At 49.8% G+C, this 22,251-nt stretch overlaps 1 protein-coding gene across 1 annotated transcript in view; it reads right to left on the bottom strand.

Moving 5' to 3' along the window:
* RREB1 (ras responsive element binding protein 1) overlaps positions 1 to 17,625 on the bottom strand; it is a 127,239-nt gene extending 109,614 nt beyond the window's left edge. The window contains 1 exon segment of the mRNA XM_004753673.3: positions 17,253 to 17,625. The gene's annotated coding sequence lies outside the window, so the exon portion shown is untranslated.
* Positions 17,626 to 22,251: the final 4,626 nt, after the last annotated feature.

The following is a 22,251-nucleotide window of genomic DNA, read 5'->3' as shown; positions in this document are numbered from 1 at the left end:
TCTTCTGTTGGCCTTCGGCCTCCCATGGGTACTTGGCCTGGGGTCCACACTGCAGTGCGAATTCCTTTCAGAGCGAAAACCGAAGGCAAGAGCCGCCATGCTCCACCATGCCTCAAGCCAGTGTCCTACTCGCAGGGAGGTGGCTCGGTGAGGGGCATTTCAGGCAAATTTTGAGGCATTCAAATACCGTGTTCTACTCCAATCCGAACAAACTGTTCAGGAGTCAAGACAAATAAACCAAATCAGGGTTCAGAAATGCCGGCTAGGAGCTCTCCAGGTACCAAGGTGTAACGCAATTTTGTGTAACAAAAGAACGTCCCTTAAGGTGGCCAGGACAGAAAGCTTCCCAGCAGTCTGACACTGGCTGCATGACCTCAGAAACAGGGGCACCACTAAGTCTCAGCTTCCTGTCTCTAAAAAGAGGGGAGTACTGCCTCCACTGGAGTAAGGCAGGCGACCACCCAGCACAAGGCTCGGGGCAGACCAGGGGCATTCCCTCTGGAACCGGTACATTCTGTCAAACAAGCACCAAGGAAGATGCCTCCCGCCCCATCCCCTGGTTGGTCCCCCAAAGCCCCATTAGAGCGGACCAGCACCCCAGTTCCTCCACCCCACATCTAGTGCAAATGAGAGACCATGTTCAGAGACAGAAATCCAACACAGGAGTTGGCCTCCAGCTCACGGCATCGTAACCCCAACAATCAGTTTTAGGTGACAGAAATTATTAACGTCACCATCTGTGTTGTGCCCCACCTCCCGGATCAAGGGGGCCTCCCCACATTTTTCACAACCCTCGTAGTCAGCTCCCTCAGTCCGGGAGTACCGGCTTTGAAATGCATCAAGCCACAGGTACAGAATCGGACATGTCCTCCCCGGAGGGTGAAACCTGAGAATAAAGGCCCTGAGAATAAAGGCAATATCGTGTCCGTACTACAGTGAATAAACCACTGGCGGTCTTTGGGGCCTACTATCTGACTCCCTACACACACACACACATACACACGGAGGTGGGGGGTGTTAAGACCTGGGCATCCCCCCCTTCCCCGCTGAGGTCATCCTCAGAGAGGGAGGCGTAACCAGAGGGCAGAGGGTGTGGAGCAGGAGGGGCAGAGCCGACCCCTGGGTGCAGGCACATACATGCTCCCATGAACAGAAGGACCCACTAGCCCACCCCGCTTCCTCCTCGGGAACACCCCCTCTCCAGCAGTGCCCTCACCCCCAGGTCAGCCGGGACTGCACAGGAGCCAGCCCTCTGTCTGCTCCCTCTGCCAGCCCGTTCCTTCCTCCCAGCTGGCAAACTGGTGATCATAATTAGCATAAATAGTCCCCTTGGACTCCCCAGGTCTACCCTCAGAGGGAAAAGAGAGGAGTCTCTCTCCTCTAACTAATTCGGCTCGCTGATGACCTCAAATAAGCACCCATGAGTAAAATACAACTGAGCGAGGTGACACATCGCTGACTGAGCTCTAGCTGCTGAACAAGGATCCCACCTCTCTCAAGCCACTTCAGCCTTCAGAGGGCAGCCCACGCAACACCCTGGGCAGAAAAATCTCTCAGGGAGAGAGGGGCTAGGGGTGGGGATAAATTATTCTATTAAACGCAGCACCAAATTCCAAGCTCATTTTGCATCTTGCTGGACATGCCGTCTCCTCCACGGCCTCCTTTTTCTAGGGTTAGCAATCCTCTTTCTCTGTTCAGAGACAAAAATTCAACATAGGAGGTAGCCCCAGCTCACGGCATCGTAACCTAGACAATCAGTTTTCTGTGACAGAAATTATTAACGTTACCATCTGTGTTGTGTTGCACCTCCCAATCGGGACAGGCCGCTCACATCACGGCCCCGCTTCCAAGCCTGTGAGGGCTCACCACTGCCCACACACCCTAGCCCGTCTATTTTTCCAGAATCCCATCTGAATACCCGACTCGTGCCCTCGTGCCTAACTCATCTCAACACCCCAAACGCTCTCCTCCAGCCACACTCCACTTCCTGCCCTACCCCGGCCCCAAAGAAACCCCGTACTTCTGTACTCTGGGGCCAGGACTGAACAGGGCTCTTCTGCCCAGAAGTCAGTTCCCCACCCCACCCCCTCCCTGCGCCTGGTTCTCCCCGTGGCCAGCCTTGTGCATCTGAAGACATCACTTCCTCTTTCCCCCACCACTTCCCACTCCCGGCGTCCTGCCGGCCCCAGGGTCCCCACGGGCTGGGACGCACTGCTGAGTGTTAGCGCTTGTTTCACTCCTCCTTCCACCCCCCCCCCCCAGAACCGTATCCAGGGAGAGTGTCCCAGAAGTGATTCCCACTCCCAAGGCCGGGAAGATGATGCTGGTACCCCACAGGTGAGCAAAGGAGCAAACGGCTGGTCTCCCAATCCAGAGTTCCTGTCACTAGTCCTCCTGAAACTTGAACTGCCATGGGCAAAAGGACCACGAGGAGGAGGATGGGAGCACTGAACAGAAGACAGCTCAGTTATAACTGAGCTGGTGGCACACAAGGCTGAAATTTTCTATTTGTTACCAATTTCAAAACAGTCCTTCTCCACAGACCCACCGGAAACAGGAAACAGACCATCAAGTGCTCACTGCAATTCAAGATCTGCCCGATCCCATAACTTGCTCAGGCAGCCCCCAAAAAGGGCAGGATCAATGCACAATGGTGACCTCCCTCCCAAAAACATCTGAAGGCAGACAGGACATCCTTCTATCACTCACTGCCCTCCAGTCCACAGGGTTCCCACTGCTTAAAAAGCAAAACAACCAAAGAACGATACTTCCCTTGAATATGGACAAATTTTAAGATCAGGTCAGTAATGAGACCAATTGCTGCACCCACTTCGCTAGTTACCACAGGCCTCTTAGGTCACCGGACCTGAACCCCAACACCTTGAGGCAAAATACTGAATTTATCTATTAAATGACAACCCATTAAAACATAAAATAAGGGAACTGTTTCCAAGGCACTGGCCCCTGACAAAAACCCAAAGCAACACCCAATTGATTACAGAGCCGGCAGTTTCCAGACTCTCCAAAGTGGCCCACGTACGATTCTTACTTTAAAGCAGAGCTCAAGCACTTCCAGTGAGGTTGAAAGTGGATGTCCACAAGGAAGAACCCGAGAGACAGGCACGCACCCCACCATCCATCGCACAGGGCACCAGCAGAAGCCCCAAGTCCACGCCCGTGCGGTTTCACTTTGTGGGGCATCCCTCACCATGTGGAAGACAACCTCCGATCCACTAGAACCTCTCTGATGGAGACTTAGGGGAAATTTTATCTTAGAAAGGTCCAGGGGCGCCTGGGTGGCTCAGTGGGTTGGGCCGCTGCCTTCGGCTCAGGTCATGATCTCAGAGTCCTGGGATCGAGTCCCGCATCGGGCTCTCTGCTCGGCGGAGAGCCTCCGCTTCCCTCTCTCTCTCTGCCTGCCTCTCTATGGACTTGTGATTTCTCTCTGTCAAATAAATAAATAAAATCTTTAAAAAAAAAAAAAAAAAAAGAAAGGTCTATTCAGGGCTTCACCCCTGGGTCTTTCCTACAGGCCAGCCCAAGGCTCAGGGGACAGCCCCTTCCCTCCAGCTGATCTGCGAACCAGCACAGTCTCTGCAAGCCTCTCACTCCAGCAATCACGCTTCTCCCCTCCTGATCTTCCACCGAAGTCACGGTCTATTGAACTCATCTCGTCACACGCCAGATAACCTGCTTCCCGGAAGCCAGCAACCCTGTCGCGTGTCTATTCTTACACACGCTTCCCCTTGATGGGCACCAAAGGGCTGTACATGGCAGGTTTCAGGCAATATTTACTTGATGAATGTACTGTGTCATTACGGGAGGTCACTGAGCAGCAACTACAAGCCTGGGTTCTGGACTCAGGGTGCCCTGTTTGATCCCCACTAGCTGTGGCCACTCTGGGTCTCCATTTCCTCATCTGAATAATGAGGGTGCCTGACGACATCACTGCGTCCAAGAGTCTTTGCAAGGAATGGAGGAGATGATCCGTGTCAAGAATCCAGGATAACGGTTACTAGTACAAGCTCAATAAACGTTAGATGTTGTTACTGCGGCTCCCAGTACCCATGCTGAAGAGTTATTCCACATGAAAAGCCTAACTATCATTAAAGGGTGAAAATTAAAGTGGAAGCACTTGAGAATTCTGTTATCAGACTGGAGTCATTGATTAAGTCTAGCAAGGGCAGAAGAGAAACCGAAAGACTTACCTTCTCGTTTAGCTGACTTAAAGCAAACATGGGTGGGCCCTGACTGGTGATGTTTCTCACCAAAGGTGATCTATAAACCCAAATGCGGTCTGCTGAACTTTTTAAAAATGTACCCTCAGTAGACTCCCCTGTACTATGAATGACCACATCCCAGTTCCTGCTGTCTAAGGGTGGGTTTCTCTGCATGTAGCTTTCTGGAGAGACAAGAATTAGCTACTGGCAGGACTGGCCCCAGGACGGGCCGGCCCACAGGAGCCCTTCCGAAATTCCAGGGATTTCCAGGGACTATCAAGTCAGCCGTGAAATAAAAGTGCTGGGCCATTTTGATCACATCCTCCAAATATCATGATTTGACCACACTCCCTCCCCAAGACACATACGCTCCCCCACGCTTTTTCCTGAGGATAACCACAGCATGGAACATGCGTGCGCCCCACGGACTCTCCAGTGGACTGATAAAGAGCGAGCTTCAGCCCACATGCCACGGTCATCACCCCCATCAACATCAGGCCCCGCGCAGAGAAGGAAACAAGAACAACAATGAAAACGAGAAGAGCAGTAACCACCATCTGGGTTCTCAGCGCTTACTGCCATGACTGACCACGTGTGCCTGGGACTCCCCCCCACTCCCAAGGCAGGGCAGCCACTTCCCGAGGAAACAGTCATCTGCCCTGCACCTATCCCAACGCCACATCCTTCGCCAGACAGCAATGGCTCTGGGTTCACAACGAAGGGGCATGTCACAGATCAGCCCGAAGAACACCCCACAGCCGGGCCTTCCCGACAGCACTATGAAATTCTCTCAAGAAAGCGCATGAAATCCCCAAAGCATGTATTTCTTTATTAACTTGTTTCACTAACCTCTTCAGGAGCTTTACATAAAATATATTAAACTTTCATCCACTTAAGGGGCAGCCGGGTGTAAAAACACAACTGTCCGGAGAAAAATAAATGACCCGAGAGATAGTGTGTGTCGTCACCACTGTCTGCAGCTATGGAAGGGTTATCCGAAAGTGAGATTACGTGTGTTTGTCACCCGATAATTGGCTATGGATATACTACTGAGGGCTAGTTTGGATATTCATAAGGCCCCTATCTAGTAAGCTGTATTTGCAACAAACTTGTCAGAACCCCCAAATCCACACCTCAGGCTGGAAGACTGAGTTGTTTGCATAGCGCCTTATAATTTCAATTTTCAAAAAAAAAAAAAAGAAAAAAATGCTTACACCCAGGTTTTTAAATTTTCAGCATCTCCTGACCAAGCTATGCCAATTAGAAAGAAGTAGGACAGGACGAGGTCTCTGTGGAGTTTCTTTCTTTCTTTTTTTTTTTTTAATCCTAAATGGTTCATCTTACCAAATACCAGGCTGGAATAACGTGTGGTGTCTGTTCTAATGGGGCTGATGGTCGCAGCGACGCCAGGACACCCAAGCTCCTGAGCTAGAAATGGAAAATCATGTTGATCCCAAGGTGGGCGAACAAACGGCACTTTCTGGGGCACCGCAGGATGTTCACGCTAGCTTGGTGAGGATCGATACCATAAAAGAGAAGCATCTCTGGGATGCACCGGGGCTCACCTGAGGCTCTGATGAGTCATTTGCAGAACGTCAGGGAAAGCACTCACCCGAACTAGGAGCACGGCTAATGCTTTCTTGTGAGATCACCTTCAGGGATGGGGTCCCTGCTCACCCACAAGGGGATGGCTGTGCAGGCAGGTGAGGCATATAGCACCCCACCCCGCAGGAAGCAGGACTTCCAGTGCAGGAGAAAGTCACTGAGGGCAGCACTCAGGGACAGAGCTCTGAGGGTCAGACTGTAAGAGGCAGCGTGCCTATACTCCAGCTTCTAGTTTTTACCAACTCAGTGGAAAACACGTCGCTCTCTATCTGGTTCTACAAAGATTTGTTTGCGTTGGGAAAAAAAAAAAAAAAAGTTAATTAACGCAGTAAAAACCCAAGGTCTGCCTGGGGGGAGCGAGGCTGCCATCGCCAGAGGTGTTCAAATACAGGCTAGACCATCGCTCAGTGGGAACAAGATCCACTCCTTGTGGCAGGGATTAAACCCTTTCCTTTGACACCCACAGATCGAGTGTAAAGCCCAGTAGATATAACAGGAGATATAATAGCAAGTTTTGTTTACTGAATGAACTTTGTTTTCACACAGATTACCGGTCAAGCAAAATGCTGATGGAGTTCTGAGACACGCAGAGCGTCAGGTGACCACTGAGAAATGAAGAAACACGTTGGAAAATCTGGTCGTGAAGGAGTTCTGACACTCCTAAGTCAAAAGGCTTGGGCAGTTTTGCGAGTCCTACCTTGGTTCGCACCCAAAGCCTCCTCCCCTGAGCCCCATGCTCGTAAGTCAAACACAAGCATCACTAAAACAAGCAGAAACTTAAATGCTCTCAAGATTTCATTGTAGATCTCATCTGAAAAGCATTCAGAAGCTCGGGCCATCTACAGGAAAATCTGCCATCTCTTTCTGGTGTCAGGAAATTAAAAGGAAAGAAGGAAGAGGGAAGGAGGAAGCAAGTCGTCTGATTCCTTTTCTCACTTTTTGTTGTTGTTGTTGTTGTACTTTCCATGCTTTTAGCCAGGCCAGGCATGCACGTTTTAACCAATGAAAACAGTACATACAAGTAGAGAAGATCCTGTAAGTATTGAAGACCATAAAAATCCCTCTTTAAGGAACAGGAGACATACTGTGTTTACAAACCTTGCTTCATCCAGCATGCTAATCTCAGGGAAAGGCACCCCCATTCGCCCACAATAAAAGCCAGAGTCCTGGAAGCCATCTCTCCCTCTCCCTCACCATCCTAACCCCACCCAGGAGCTAGTCCTTGCCACCGCTTAGATCTCTATCAAAGCCTTTCAGGGCTCCCCACCTCTATGGCCACCACAGCCAAGCCACCACTCGTTTTCAAAATTTTGAAAAACTAGGCTCCTAAGGGATCTTGCAAACAGAAAGCAACTAGTAGCTTCCTTGTCGTCTAGTCTATTCTCCACTCTGAGCAGGAATAATCTTTGAAAATGCAAATCTCATTGTGCCATTCCTTGGCCTAACACCCTCTAAGTTTCTAAGACAAATTGGGTTGCAAACAGTGTGCTAAAGCCCCCACCTACCTCCCTGGGCTGTCATTCAGTTTTTGTGTCTTTTTTTCCCTACACACACACACACACACACACACACACACACACACTGCTTCTCTCAATTCGGTGGGTAACACCACCTTCCCCTCCAACCTCAGGGCCTTTGTATAAACTGTTCTCCAACACACTTTCCTTCCCTCCACCATCCTTCAGGTATTAGCTCCACGGGACGCCTCCCTTAACCTTCCTCCCAGTATCCTCTATCCTCCTCCACACAGAAGCTAAACTTTGTAGGTTCCTGTTCTACACTCCACTGTTAGCACTTGGCACAGAAGTACACGACTTAGTGGTTGAATGGGTGTTTTCCAACCTCCATGAAGCTAGCAACTGTCTCCTTCTCCTACCAGCACTCCTGGTGTTTACTGCAGCCTTCACATGGCATATATTCAAATACTAAATAAAAATCAAATAAAGATATGTAAATGTTAAAAACAATTTAACATTATGAGGTCGGCAAATGTGGGGGTGAAAAACGGTTTTCTAAAAGCAGATGGGGTCTGATAGTAACTCGTGATTAAAATATATTTAGGAAAAGGGGCTTGTAAAGCTTTACTGAGCTCCTGAACAACAAACAGTTCTTAGAAACCTTATTTTCATGATTTAAATACAAATTAAGTTTAGAGATGTACAAGGTACAAGCCTCTTTTAAGTTATACTCAGTTTAAAATTTTAAGAAGAATACTTTGATCCAATACAGGATTAATTAACCAAGTCATGGGAAACCTGCTTGAGATGTTCACTAAACAGTTTTATATAATTATTCCTCAAAACAATTAAAGCCCTTAAGTGGAAGAGAAATGACTTTTAAGAAATCTGTTTTCCACAACAGAGGAAAATACACAAGCCTCCTCAGAAATACAACAGAGTTAGACTATTAGATCTGAATGTATTTGCTAGATCTGGGCCTAAACTCTAGTTATCAGGTAAGCACAAGAACTATTTAAAGGCAGGAATATATTTTTAATCAGCTAGGATTTCATCTTATATAAAGGATACCAAGCTCTTCCAACATGCAGTTCTAAAAAAACTTTTTTTTTTTTTTAAAATTTTTAAGATTATTTATTTATTTATTTGAGAGAGAGAGACCGTGAGAGAGATCATGAGCGAGGAGAAGGTCAGAGAGAGAAGCAGACTCCCCGTGGAGCTGGGAGCCCGATGCGGGACTCGATCCCGGGACTCCAGGATCATGACCTGAGCCGAAGGCAGTCGTCCAAGCAACGGAGCCACCCAGGCGCCCCTAAAAAAACTTGTTAGGTACAAAAGGGTCCATAAGCAAAATGCTTCTCTCTGACCCAACCTCTCTGGTATCTCCCTTATTTCTGAAGCTATATACACCTCTCTTAAAAGAGACTTAAACAATTTGAGATGATTCTGTATATGCACAAGTGGGGTTTTTTTTAATAATAAAGAAAGTTCCCCTAGAACAGTGAAATGATTCTTTCTATAAGTATGATCTATCTCTCTAACTTCTATCAAGTACGGACATTGCGTGTACACATACACACACACACACACACACACACACAAATAAAGCAAGATCTATGCCCTGTAGGTTTCTGTTCAGTATTTTGCTTTAAATCCAAGGAGTAACGGAAAAAAGAAAAGTTAAATTATACACAGACCAACACGCCTATTAACTCCTACCACTAATGAAACAAAAATCTAACTAAGCAGAGAAAATGGGCCCACACGTTGGAGCTCTGAAATGATTTTGGTCTTTGATCTGTGTGCCCATCTCTCCTATTTAATATAAACTTCAAACCGAGAGCCATGAAAAGTGGTTATAATTAGTAAGGGCCCTAGTGAGACAGCTTTTAGTGCAATCAGGCATTAACAAAGATTTTTTTTCCTCTTTAATTTCGAGTAAATTAAGCTGAGCGAAGTTTTATTTTAAAGTTTCTGTTAAGTCAAAATCCTTTTCTACCGGCGTTCACTTAGCACCCCGTCTCTGCGTTGATGGGTTTGCTGAAAACTCAAGTTTACTTCTGTTTCCTTCTCTCGATCTGTACTGATATTTAGGACTTAGCTACCAAATTATATGTGCTCTTCTCCAGAAAATCTCGCTTCTGTATTGGAAAATGGGTCCAATCGGCATACGATGCAATTCCTAGTGGAAAAACAAGAGTCAAAGTCCCTCCCTGTTCCTGAGGTGGCGAAAACACGTCAACAGGTAAATTACGACAGACCAGACGGATGGGGCTAAGAGTTACTCTGGACGGAGGCCCGGAGTCTCCCTGGAAGAGGCGGTTTCTGAGAGTGGTCTCGAAGGAAGATGGAAGACACTGTTCTAGAAGCAGATGGGGAAAGCTCGAGTGAAGGACACGCGAACACAGAGACAGTCAGAAACCATTCAGTGCGTCAGGGGTGCCCAGAAGTGGCAGGAGCTGAACTAGTCAGACAGCCTGGAAGCTGATGATGAAGGTCCTCGGGTGCCAAGCTGAGGAGTTTGGATTTCTTCCTGTAGACAACAGGGAGCCAAGAGATGTTTTTCAGCAGGCAAACACCATGTACAGCTTGAGTTTCTGCGCAGAGCAAAAGATGAGAGACAGCAGGGAGACATGGGTGGCGGGAAGCTAACTGAAGAGCTGTTTGCGACATGATGAGGACCCGAGGTCAGGGGCCTGGCAGAGCTGAGATTGGAGTCCGACCTGCGAGAAGTTTCCAGGACGGTCTGGTCACTGGACTTCAGGACGGAGACAGATGCAAGCCAGGATGGCCAAGTGCTTCCTGGCCCGAAGACTGGGTGGATAGTGTGTTTCAGACCACCTTCTAGAAGGGAGGGGGAGAGCTTTTATTTTTACAAGTGACTTCTGGGGCACCTGCAGGAGAGCTGGGAGACCAAAGGTCTGGGCTTGGGAAGAGCTGTAAATGGAGACAGAGGGCAGGGAGCTGCCTGATTAGAAGCTAGGGGAGAGGGCAGAAAAGCACGAGAGTCCATGGCTCCTGATACTTGGGACAGGATGGTCAAGTGACTTCAGAGCAGGTCCCTGAGCAAAAACAGCATAAACAGATGTGGACCGATGCTTATTGTCTACCCACGGGTTTAGGATGTTTTTTTTTTAAAAAAAAAAAAAAGCTAACTTCAAGAGCCACATGTTTCTCTAAGGTCAGAGGGAGCCCAGGCCATCTCAGGGCTAACTGCTACTTCCCAGCACAGGCATCCAGCCCTTCCCTTTCTGGAATTCACTCTCCCTCTCTTCCTGCCTCCTTCTCAGCTCCTCACCTCCAGCCCCTGTGACAGAGGCCTGGGGTTGGGGCGGGGGGGGGGGGGGGGGGGTGGAGACAGGGAACAAGGTCAGGGAAGTAGCACCTGTGGCTTCAAGATCACTCCTGTCACTATCCTAGACCTTCCTGGGCCTGAGGAAATTCAGTTTCAAGTTTACACACCACATTCAGTTTCTTTAAATCAACTACCTTTTCACATATGTGAGATCCAGCAGTCCTGAGAACACCAAAATAATCACTGTGTCTTCCCCCACGTTCCCTCCCCATCCCTTCCAGCTAGGGCAGCAGCCTGCCAACCACCCCCTCAAGAGGAGATGTAGGGACAGAAGACCGGTTCCCAAACGCTGCCCTGTCAAAAGGGTGGATAGTTATGTAAGAATTTTGCAAAAACTTGACAAAACAAAACAAAGGGAGACTTCTTTTGCACTTGCGAGTGCAAAGACACAGACTGTCAAGCGAGTAAAGGCTAGTTCGAACACATGGGGTGGGGGGGCGGGGAGAGATACTCTCCGCATAACTTAAAACATGAGGGAGAACTGGCAGATGACAGAACCAAAGCGAGTTTCCCAATAACTGAAGTGACTCTGAGCAGCTTCCCAGTGCCAACGAATCTGGTTTGCTTTAGGAGCAGATGAGTTCTAGAACTTTTATTTACTATGGGGCTTTTAAATACATTTAACGCCACTTAATGTTTTCCCCAACCCTGAATTTTCTGTGAAACCCTGAATGTGCCAACTGTGGTACCTTACAGGCATGTAATGGGAGCTCACTCGCTTTATGAAATTTCAGATCTGCAAATAGGTCATGTGGCCTCCGCGGAGTACACCCGGGCTACTGGTGCACAGGACACGGGCCACCCCGGCCGTACCTTTAATGCAGGCTTTCTCAACCTCCACCTACTGACGTTCTGGACTGGGTAATTCTTTGTTGTGAGGCCAGCCGCTGCACTGTGGGATGGGTAACAGCATCCTGGGCCTCTACCCACTCGAGGCCGGTGGCACCCCTCCCCCAAGCAGGGCAATCAAAAATGTCTCCAGACATTGCCAAATGCCCCTGGGGGCAAACCGCCAACTCTGAGAACCACTGCTTTAAAGGATGAGTCCAAAGCTTACTACGTGCCTTGTCCTTAAAATCCACCCCAAGTGAACTTCATTAAGAAAAATTGACTCTTTCTGTTTGTCCCTCAGCACCCAAGGAAAAAAAGAAAGTGCTGCATTTCCTCGACTGGAACAGAAACCCCAGGCGAGTTTTGCCTCAAGTCCCGGAGTTGTGCACAATTCTGGAAAGGAAATCCAGAGTGGATACCCACAAAGTTTCCTGAGCTCAAAATATACTACTTTCTTCCATATATAGAGTTTGAGTTTCGGGAACATTTATTATCCTTACAACAATTCCAGGAGGTAGAAAACCTACTGAAGAAAAATAAAAAGTGTATCATCACGTTCATCCACAGAGATAAAGGCTAAAAAGTTTCTTTTTAATTGCCTTACGTCTTCAAATTCAACACAGAATTATTGTGAAAAGGGTCTGGTCTCATTTAAAACACACATGCAGGCTCATATTTGATGCTCCGTGTTCGCAGGCAAGGCGGATTTTGAAAAGCAGGTGTGGTATGGAGCTAGACTGGGATTAGGCTCACTACCAGCCAGCTTGGAAACCGGCACAGCTGTAAAATGGGTTAATACACCTGCCTAACCCTCGCTGTGTCTGTTGCTCTGAGGATAAAACTTGAATCTCTGTTCAAGGCCTTCACAAGAGCAGGGTGAAGACTCTGTGCAAGGTACACTCTCCTGAAAGCTGAAATTTTAAAAAAGTCATTACGCCAGTAAGCCTCACACATTCTTTTGACCATCCTACCCCACTGGCCTCTGAAAAAGGAAGGGGAAAAGAGATACTAAGCAAGCCAGGGGAAAAACAAATAAAGCCATTTAAAAGCTTTATCTAATTACCCCCACTGTGACTTTTTCACAGCAGTCAGGCCAGCTGACAAAGAAATGGGGGTGGGGGGGTGCTCCCTGGGCCATCTCTACTTTATCAAGACCACCCACCCTCGGGGAGTCTGAAAGGCCTGAGGTGAATCCTGCAAGGGCAGGCAGCACCCAGTCTCCCCAGTCTTGGGGACTTTACAGAGGCTTTCAAATTCTCTTAGCATTACTTGCTTGAATCACACTGAGCAAACATCTCCACCCTCTCCCACTTCTTTTGTCTGAAGCACCTTATTCACAGGCCACCACCTTCACCAAGGGGCCGAAGGGCTCACCTGTACCCGGAGTACCCTTAGAAACAAGATGCACCAGGAACTGGCAGGAACAGCTCCCAGAGCCCTCCTCCTAGGCTGTGCTCGGTCTCCACCAACCCACAGGGACCACAATCCCCGGCTGCACTCCACACTGCCTTCCCTTCACAAGAACGGAGAGCACCCCAAAGGTGACCAGAGACCCCCGAGACCAGCACGGTCGGCGGTGACACCGCGCCCCAGGGCAGCCAACGTAGTCTGTCTCCCTGACTCCCCACCTTCCCTGTTCTGCTACCTCAGTCGTGGTACAAACACAGCAGATGGTTTTCCTCTCTACCCTGCCTTCTATGGGAGTGGGGAAATTAAAAATAAGTGATGCATTTCAGAAAGCACACTGTATGCCTCCCTCTGTTTCATACGGTACACCTTTTACTCTGATTTATGGGGAGGCCCCCCGGGGCGTGGAAAACACAATCTGACCCCTGCTTTTTGAAGAGGGCTGTGCCTCTTTCTACTCAAAAATCACTAAGTCTGAAAGAGAGAGCGAGGAAGAGAGCTCATGTGCCCTGCCCCCTCCCAAAAACCCATCCAATTTCTTAATTATACTTGGATATAAAAAATGTTACTCAACTCTGCCTTTTCAGTAGGTCAGACATCCAGAAGCAACTGTGAGGGGGAAACTTCTAACTTAGAACAGCAGGCTTGCCTTTCAGCCAAGAGAGGATGCTTACCAACCGGACTTCAGTTAACATTTCAACCATTTCTCTCACTGCACAAGTTCAAGACCCTTATTACACCTACTCTCAGCAGAAATGTTAGGTAAGTAAGTCACACTTTTTACATATTTATTTATTTTTACATTTGGTCACCCTTCCAAAGATATTCCATACCTAATACGATTATTTTCTACAATATGAAAAACTGGGGGTGGGGGGGGCCTCCTAGGAAAGCCTAATCTAATCTCAGGAAAGGGGGGGAAAGATGATGGTCCTGCTATCAGGAGGGACTCTACTGCACACTATTGATACTATATTACACTTCTATCTTTTGGATGCAAATCTGCTCAATAAAGAGTAAAGGAAGACATCAATTTGTGGATGAGCTAGATTTTCCAAACAACCAAACAACCTGCAATAAAGAGATGGACAAAGGTGATGTTGCTCGTGTACCCTCAGGAAGGGGAGGTTTAACCTGAACACATGGGTATCAGACAAGAAGTCTGCCCAGCCCAGCTGCCATCTGACACCAGAGTTGGTCAGAGAGCCTTAACTTCAATTAAAAGACACTTACAAAAGAGAGAGAGATTATTTAAATATGATAACAAAAACAAAACAAACCTAACAGCCTACCTTCCTTGGTCAGAGGACGCGGAGGATTCTGAAATTAATTAAATCTAGTAAATAATGTAAAACAGGGAAGAACTCCCTTTCAAAAATGCTTTGGTTAATTTTAGCATCCTTCTGTTTAGCTGCTTAGCAACCCTTATCCTATGACCTTTTAAGCACCACCTACTTTCCAAAAGGATAATGAATAGAAACATCAAAAGGATTCACTTCTGTTTCTAGTGAGCATGCTTAACCAATTTTTGGAGAAGTTAAATTTATATTAATTATATCATACAGAATCCTAAAAGGGTAGAATTTTTTAACGTCCTTACCCAGGAACTTTTCCTTGCTGAAGGCAATAAATGGTGTTAACAACTAAGGATAAGGACGGCAAGCGAAGATTTCCAAACTGACCTTAGGAAGTGGATCAACAGAGCTGTTTAAAACTGAAGAGTGAAAATGCAAACCACATCATGGCATCTAGCTGTTGCCTGACAAGACAGCAGATAACCAATAAACCACCTGATCAGACGCACACTAACAGGGTAGGTTTGTTTTCCTTCTTCAACGTTCTATACCCTATACCTGTGCTGGAAGCAAGGAATATCTCAGGAGTCTCTGCCTGAAGCTATCTCAAATAAAAGACCCTGCAATCAAAAGGTCACTTGTTGGAAGATGTAAACAGTTAGGAATGGATGCATCACCTGTGCCAACTGAGTCAGCCCCATCCTCCCCATCACAGAACAAACTCTGTCTGCCATAAGGGCTGAGGCTCTGAATTTCCGATGAGAAATTCAATAGTTATCCGGAAACACCCCGAGAATGATGTGCCCTGTAATAGTTAGCACCAGCAGCAGGTACCACAGAACCAGCAAATCCTCTAAAAACAAAACATCCCCCCACGCAACCTGCTTAGCAGTATTTTTAAGAATGATGAAACAGTGCAAGTTCATTAACAGCCTAAAATGGAGCACAAGCTAAACAAATAACCGAATCAAAGGGCTCTCCCTTTCTTTTGTAAAAGTGGGGGTGGGTGGGAGAGAAGGTGTTTTTTCACACATTTAAAACTTGATAAAAGACATTCAAATGTTTAATTCATCAGTGTAACCAAAGCTCAAAAACACATCAAAGCAAGATCCATCAGCGGGTACCCACCCAGAAAGCTCCCTCCAAAATGCAGAGGTAAAACACAAACAAACAAACAAACAACAACAACAAAAAACCCCGGAACATTAGTGGCTCACCGCTGCATAAATTATTTAGAAGGCTAATTTCGAACCCATTTCTTCAAAAGTTCTGTGTGACTCTTGAAGGAAGCACAGAACTAAATGCTTAAGAAAAAAAAAAAAAAGTTTCAGCCAGGACTCCAGCCTCTAACTTAGACTTCCGGGTTACACTATGTCTTAGAACCGTACCTGCCTACTCGGAAAAGCACCAGGTCGAGAGGATGCTTTTAAGGGCTATGGGGAGAAGGGAAACCAACCAACCAACCTAAAACTAACAAAAACCATTCTTTGCTCTGCAGTTCCCTTTTCTCCACCTTCCACTTCAACTAAACTTATTTCAGACTACATTCATGCGCACATGCACAGACCACTTCGCGTCTAAAAGAGAAAAAGATCTCCAAAATATGGGATGCACATTAGCAACTCAGCCTTTGCAGAAATCATCTCAAGTCTCGTCGTTGAGACCAAAATACCTCGCTATTTCCAGCATCCCCATCCAACAGACAAACTTTATTTCCACTGACTTTTAAAAAGGCTGGGCTTGAATCTAAACTCTACAACAAGCACGAGGCGTAATTTTTCTACTGATGAAAACCCTCAGACAGGTTTTTCAGCATACCAAAAAAGTTATATTTTTTAATTCACCTTTTTATTTCTCTGCACCACCACCCACCATCCCCCCCAAAAAAGAAAAAACTCCAAAGTGCCCCGAATGTGCGCTGCTGCTGGCTCTGAAGCCGTGTAGAATTTCGTAATGGAATGTGAACTGCTCGTCCGGATCTGGGCTCACGTTCTATCTTCTAACCAGTAAGGAGCGAGGGAGGGCAAATCTGCTGAGCAAGGAGAAACACTTTCCTCCTCTTTTATAACCCATCACCGATGCACCGCGGACGCTGGACGCGAGCTGCACGCGGCGCCTGTCAACCCGCCCGCACGCTGCTCGGTCCCCGCGACCCCCGGGTCCTCGTGCCCCCTGTGCCCCTGCTCTGCCCGAGGCCAACCCCCGCCCCCCCGCCGCCCGCCCGAAAAAGAAAGTGGCCCCGCACAGAAGTGGGCTCCGTCGCCGCGCCCCGCACTCACGCGCCTGGCCCGGCCCCACGAGCGGCCAGGGAGCGAGTCACCACATCCTCGACGCGACCCTCGGCCCTTCCAGAAAACACGCCGCTACCCAGGGAGGGGGCCGGCGACGGGAAGGACCTCCCCTGCTCCTTAGCAACCATTAAGGTCGCAGTTTCCTAAGAGACCGCGAGTGGGGAGGGGGCGCGGGGGGACGGGCCCGAGGCCGGGTGCCCCCCCCCCGCAACTGGGTCCCCTGCCCCTCGACGCCAGCCGCCCCCCCCCGCAACCGCCGCCCCGGCTCGGCGCTACGGGCCGAGATGGGAGGAGAAAGGGAAGCCCCAGAACTCGGGAAAAATTGGTCCAGCGGGCGGCGGACAAAAGTTTCCGAGCGCGCTCCACAGCTGGGCGGCGAAGCGGGCCCGGCGGCCGGCCCCGCCTCGGATGCTCCCGGCCTCCTTCCTGTGCTCGTGACGGCGCCGGGTGCCGAGGTTCCCCCCCCCGCCCCGCGATGCAGGCTCCGCTCCACACCGATGGCTCCCACGAAAACACGTACACCGCCAACGGAAGGGCAAGGGAACAATACGCGCGGACACGGCTCCGGCCCCCTCCTCCCCCGGTCACCCGGGGGCGGTGGTCGGCGTAACCCCCCCAGCCAGGAGCCGGGGACAGGGGAGGGCGCAGGGTTGCCCGCGGCCCCCTCCCGGCCGGCGCCGTCCGCCGGGGAGGATCAAAGTCCGCCGAGCAGGGCGCGGCGGATGCTCCCACCGCGCAGCCCCGAGCGGGCACCCCCGAGCGAGCACCCCAGGCGGGCACCCCCCGGATACCTTGCGGCGGCGGACGGGCGCCGTCATCTCCGCGCTTCTCGGCCCGAGTGGGACTCGAAAGTATGTAGGAGAAAAGTTTCCCCTCCCACATGGGGGGGGAGGATGTCGGGGGAGAGAGGGCGGAAGATGGAGAGCAGCGCTGGGAAGATGTTTCTGGCCGGCGGTGCGCGCACCATCCGAGTCCCGGCGGTGCTGGTTAAAAATAAATTCCGCGGCGGGCGCGGCGGCGCGGGTCGGGCCGGATTCCTGCGCTCGGACGGCTAATATGGATGCGCATCAGGTCCTGGCGGCGGGGCGCTGCGGCGGCCGCGGCGGCTCGCGCTGGGAGCTGGTTGGCAGAGCCGGCAGCTCGGGAAGGGGAAAAGGAGCGGAGGAAGGGGAGGAGGAGGAGGAGGAGGGGGAGGAGGGGAGGAGGAGGAGGAGCGGCCCGGCGCGCAGCCCGAGGGGAGAGGGCTGCCCGGCTCATCCCCGGCCGGCCCCACCGCCCCGAGCGCACGTAGCGCGGCGTGGGGCGCTCGGGTCCTCGGCTCCGGGAAACGCCGAGTTTAAAAAGTACAACGCGCTCCGCACACTTCACCCTCCCCATCCCCAAAAGTTCTTTAAAAGGTCGCTCCCCTTCAGCCCTAGACATCTCGCTGCCACCCGACTCCCGGGAGCCGGAACCCCGGGCGCGTACTTACGGCCCGGCAGGGCTCTTGGCTCCCAGGCATGATGCAGTGGGGACCGGTGGGCTTCAGGGAGAGAGAGAGGAGAGATGCAAACTTGTTCCGGAAAAGGAATCAAAATGGCGTTTCTGGATGTGCAAAGTTCATCAACTCCGCAGTCACTTCCCCTCCTCCTCTTCTCCCACGGGGAGGGAGGTGGGCGAGGAGCTGGCGACCCCGGCGCCCCAGCCGTCGTCCCGGCCCCCGCCTCGGCCCCCCGCCCCGCTTCCTCGCCCGCACGCTCGGAGACTCGCTCTCCCCCTCTCCCCCTGATAAGTAGACACATCACGTGTTGCTCCTGCCAGTCTCCTGGGGACGTGTTACTGAGCGGCGGCTGCGGCGGCGGCTCGGGCTGGGGGGTGGGGGGGAGCCGCAGTACTCGCGGGTCCCCACCGCCGCCCCCGCCCCGATTTTAGCGGGGCGACCGCAGTTTCCATCCTGGGATGGATGGAGGTGGAGTCCCCCACCCCACCCCCACCGCAGCCCCAGGTTTGCCCCACGCCCTCCGCTGGCGCCCCGGGGCACGGGAGGGCCGGGCCGCCCCGGGGGAAGGGTCTCGGCCGCCGCAGCTGAGCGCGATCACGATCAGCCCAGCGCTTGCCGGCCGGCCGGCCACCCTCTAGGACCACCGCGCCCCCTCCCTTCCAGCCCCTCACTTGCGGGCAACTCCCCGCCCCCGGCTTTCCATCACTTCACTCCAGGGTTTGTTTCACTATTTTAACGGAGGAGAGGGCGAGGCAGCGATGCCCGGGAGGCGCGAGAAGGGCGCCCCGGAGGCCGGGAGGGGGTGGCGTGGGGGTCGGGTTCCCTGGCCCGGCACCGCCCCGCTGGGTGTCGAAGGCAAACGCGAGGGTGAGCCCCACCCGCGCGGTTGCCTTTGCACGCGGTCCTCGCTCTGCATCCAGGTGGGGCGAGTAAATGATGGGGCAGGAGATTAAGGAACCAGCGCTTCACCCCGCCCCCAACTTAGGGCTGTTTCTCTCCCAGGGTTCGGTCCTTCTAGCTCTAGGGCCCGGAGCGTCCTCTCTGTCCAACAAATTCCAGACTGACTCGGCTTTTGTCACCTTCCCTTCCCCACACTCCACAACTGATGCTTTAGCGGGGGCTACCTCGCCCCCAAGGGGCTGAGGATGGCACAGGCTCCTACCGCCTGTGTCCCCACCCCGCGACAGCGCTGCTGATGCTGTGTCATCCACGTCGCCCTCCGAGGCACCAGGGAAGCCACACGCAATATCTCTTTCTTTCAGAGGGCTCCTGTTTCAACTCTGAAACGCAGGGGCCCTCCTTGGAGCTGCCTGTTTGTTCTCCATCCCCAAGGCGGCTGCCACCAGCTTTGGCGGCCCAAGTTATCACTGAGCCCCAGAGAAACCAGGCCTGGGCTGTGCTTCCTCCAACAAGCAGCTGACAAGTTTCCCACTGCTAATACTTCTCCTACCGGGGTTCTGCGAGGGGCCTGCTCTTGGCCTTTGGAAACATCTTTAGACAGATAGGGGATGACTGTGGTTTGGGAAAATAAACACCACCTCACTCCCCCAGTTTGAGGCTAAATGTGCCTCCTAAACAGTTGTAGAGAATACTAGAGTAGAATTATGCTTTGGAGAGGAGTTAGGCAAGATGATGTCATAGGTACAGAAACCTGGAGCGCTCTACTTACTATGACCTTTGACCTTTGTGGCCCTACCACACCAACTTTGCCCTACAAAGCTGTAAGTACATTCATGGCCCTCTAATTTGCAGACTTCCATGGAGCTCTGGGTTTAAGGGCTACAGATAGGGACAAGTGTCTATGTAGGTATGGATGAAATGAATGGATTCTGGCCAAGACAGAACTTTATAGAGCCAAGCAAAAGCAGTTAGGCCATTACCTCTTACTGGAGATAAGTAAGCTAAACCCCAGTTCCCCAAGAGGGAACTGATTCAGCTGCTTATTTCTCTGACGTCCAGAATCATCAACATTAAGTTTTCAGAACCTGTTAGGTTTCCCAGGGTCGACTGTTTACTGAGGAAAACTAGTCAGAGAAACTTCTGCACTTGCATTTTCCTATGCCCCCACCCCACCCCATGTCCCCAAGAGTGTTATCAAGTGCATTTGTGAAGACAGGCATGCCAGAGGAGGGAATGGGCAGGTCTCTAAGCAGGAGTAATAGTTCACACGCTCACCCTAGAACTGGTGTCTGGAGCTTCTGAGTTGTAACATGGTCCAGTGAGAAATCAAAAGAAGGGCCAGGTAGGGAATGCTAGTTTCTTTAGTTGCCTTGCCTCAAGATTCAAGAATTATTAGCCATTCCTGTTCTCCCTAGCAAGTGGTCGGTTTGGAATAGGACCAGCATCAAAGTTGGAATTTTGCTTGTTATTTTAGCTTATTCTATAAAATACACTGAAACTCGCAAAGCGACATGAATTTTCATAACAAATCACCACCTTTTATAATGTGGTCTAGATAATACTGGCAACTAAAAAGAAAATCATTTAAAAATAACTTTTAAAAACTGAATTCTAGGGACGCCTGGCTGGCTGGCTCTGTCGGTGGAGCATGTGACTCTTGGATTTCAGGGTCAGGAGTTCAAGCCCCACTTCAGGCATGGAGTTCTACTTAAAAATATAAAAATAAAAATAAAAATTTAATTCTTATGACACAGGGCTCTGTGTTCATCTCTTCTAGCTAATTAGTAAACTTGGGAGTCCAACGAATTGTTCCAAGTTCTGTTTGTTCGTACTCATATAAATATCATTTCTCCAACAAATATTTATTGGACATCTAATAGGTTAAAAGAGTCATGCTATGGAAAACAGAGACACACGCCTCTCCACACCCAGTTAGGATGGATAGAGTAAAAAAGACAAATGCTAACAAGTATCAATAAGAATGTGGAGAAACTGAAACCCTCATACATGGCTGGTGGGCATGTAAAATGGTGTAGCCGCTTTTTTTTTTTTTTTTAAGATCTTATTTATTTATTTAACAGAGATCACCAGTAGGCAGAGAGGCAGACAGAGAGAGAGAGAGAGAGAAGCAGGCTCCCTGCTGAGCAGAGAGCCTGATACGGGACCCTGAGTACTAAGGGCCTGATGCGGGGCTCGACCCAGGACCACTGAGGAACCCAGGTGCCCCTATTTTTTTTTTTTAAGATTTTATTTATTTATTTGACAGAGGGAGAGATCACAAGTAGGCAGAGAGGCAGGCAGAAAGAGGGGGAAGCGGGCTCCCTGCTGAGCAGAGAGCCTGATGTAGGGCTTGATCCCAGGACTCTGGGATTATGACCTGAGCTGAAGGCAGAAGCTTTAACCCACTGAGCCACCCAGGCAGCCTGGTGTGGCTGCTTTTAAAAAAACAGCTTGGCAGTTCCTCAGAATGCTGACCATAGTGTCGCCATATGGTCCAGCCATTCCACTTCTAGGTACACACACAAGAAACAAAAACACATGCCCACACAAAGAACTCGTACGCTAATGTTCAAAGTGGAAACAACCCGGAATAACCATCAGTTGATGGATTAATACAAAAATGTGGTATATCCATACCCCGTCTAAGTATTATTAAGTATTACTACTCAAAAGGAATGAAGCAGTGAGACATGCTACAGAGCATCAATGTTGAAAACATGCTAGAGAAGCCAGAGCCAAAAAGACAAATATCATATGCTTCTGTTTAGAAGAAATATCCAGAATAGGCCAATCTATAGAAATAGAAAGTAGGTTAATAGTTTGCCTAGGGTTTGACAATTTAGGGGGATCCAAGGATTGGCTACATAATATGCATGGGGTTTCTTTCTGGGGTGATGCAAATGTTCTAAAAGTGATAGTGGTGATGACTACACATTCTGAATATACTAAAAACCACTGAATTGTACACTTCAAGTGAATAATCTGTATGGTAGGTAAGTTATAGTTCAATCAAGCTGATACGTTTGTACATCAAGAAGCTGTGCTAGGTTCTCTAGCAGAGAAGTGATACAAAAATGGTAATTTATGTCCATGCCTGGAAAGAATTTATAGTCTAATCTCTGCATCCACATGAAGTAATCATGAAATGCAGACAACCATTTTAAGAACCATTAAATTGGTTGCATGATTCAGGGCTTCCAAGAAAAGACAGCACTTCTAGTAAGAGCCATCGGGAAAAGCTTCTTGGATGAGAAAGCCAATGGAGTTGAGCCCTGGAGACCTGATAGAAAGTTTGTAGATGGAGACTGGGATTAGAATCAGCAGATGCAAAGGCATGATTGTAGCAAGTCATGGGTCCTATTCACAAATCAGGATGGAATCTAGTATGGCCGGATTAGGACATATACAGG

Source organism: Mustela putorius, unplaced genomic scaffold (genome assembly GCF_011764305.1).
Source record: "Mustela putorius furo isolate JIRA1106 unplaced genomic scaffold, ASM1176430v1.1 tig00003870_pilon_pilon_pilon, whole genome shotgun sequence".
NCBI lineage: Eukaryota > Metazoa > Chordata > Mammalia > Carnivora > Mustelidae > Mustela > Mustela putorius.
The sequence above is the reverse complement of the archived record's forward strand: the minus strand, read 5'-3'. Positions and strand labels throughout refer to the sequence as shown.